This window comes from Python bivittatus, unplaced genomic scaffold (genome assembly GCF_059951505.1).
Source record: "Python bivittatus isolate LINGU-HERP-01145 unplaced genomic scaffold, Pbiv_v1 ctg000480_np1212, whole genome shotgun sequence".
Classification (NCBI taxonomy): domain Eukaryota; kingdom Metazoa; phylum Chordata; class Lepidosauria; order Squamata; family Pythonidae; genus Python; species Python bivittatus.
Genome location: NW_028277075.1, coordinates 9,490,556 through 9,492,042, shown reverse-complemented (window position 1 = coordinate 9,492,042; position 1,487 = coordinate 9,490,556).

Sequence of the window (1,487 nt, the reverse complement as noted above, 5' to 3'; positions counted from 1 at the left end):
CTGAATTTCACCAATGTTCTCCATTTGTAGGACACACTGAACTATAAATTAGTCACAAAGGCTTAGACTAAAAACTGCCACTGTTTTCAGTCTCCTGCTCTGGGGACACCATCAAGTGTACTGGGCTACACTTCAAAGAAACAGAAGACACCAGTTCAACATGCTGCCTCTGAACCTTATTGAGAGTGTGTGCAGTAATTTGATCTCATTGTAGAAGTGCCATGAATAACCCCATATCTCCAACTCAGACATGCAAGGAAATGGAAACACTGTTGCCCATTTTTACAAGCAGTAGCATATTTTTAAAATGTCCAGATTATTAAAGAGCTCAAATTTTATTATGTGGCTCACAGCAAAAAGAAAGTTTTCTAATAGTAAAATGGGGTGGGGGCAACAGACCAAAGATGGAGCAGGGAACACATGAAAGATGAATGATCTTACTCTGGTAAATGCAGTTTCATGCAGCACGATAAGAAAATAATCCATACTGATGGTGTTCGCAACATTAACTGATGGCATTACAAGAGGACCATCAAATAAGTGTTTGTTTCAGGAACCACTAATACTGTGATTCCAGATATAATAGCTGCAGAATCCTCCAGAGTTTCCTTAGCAGAAAGCTGAAGAACACATGCATACGACTGCCAGCATACATCAGTGTTCCCTATCCTGGAGCCTTTAATAGTCCTGACACTATTGAGTCCCAGAGCTCCAGACAGACATACTTGAGGTTGAGTAGTCTAAAAAGTATGGTTGAGTAGTCTAAAAATGAGTCCCAAAGTAGGACTACGTGCATGTATGTTATAAAGTAAGACCCCTTGCACCAAACAGTTGTGTGTGGTGCCATTAAGTAGGTATGCCTATGCTCCTGCCCTTGATTGGCTTCTAAATTTCTCATGCATAGAAATATTCGCCTTCATTCTTTTACAGAGGTGCACCAGAGAACTCACCTGATCTGCAGAATAAGATAGGACTTTCACAATGATAACATTTCCTGGGGGGGGGGGGGGGGGGCAGGGAAGGAAAGTTGTTTGTGTTTCTGTTTGACCATGACTGCCAATAGTATAAAGCTACCCAATGTGTCTAAGGAATCCATCCACACACAGGCCGTGCTTTCCTTTGACCCACTACTTAGTGCCATTTCCTCCTGCTTCCGGATGGTCCTGTCCTCTAGCACGGTCACTTTCATTTCCAAGTGCCCATGAAATGTTTGCCAGCTCACATGCTAATGTGGCAAACCTCAAGCCTCCTCCTTTCCTAGCTGTTCTAATTTCACAAAGGGAAAATGCCTGTGGAGTGGAAATGGTGTCTTCAGGAAAGTGACCCGTTGTCTTTTCCCTGGCATGCTTCCTATTGGAATGTGTCCGAGTTCTGTAATATTTACTGCTATGACTGTGCCTTGAATAAAGTAACTTCACCCAGCTGACCCCTGGGGTTCAGCTGCACATTTTATCACAGAATAATACTCATGTGAACAGAAAGCCTTA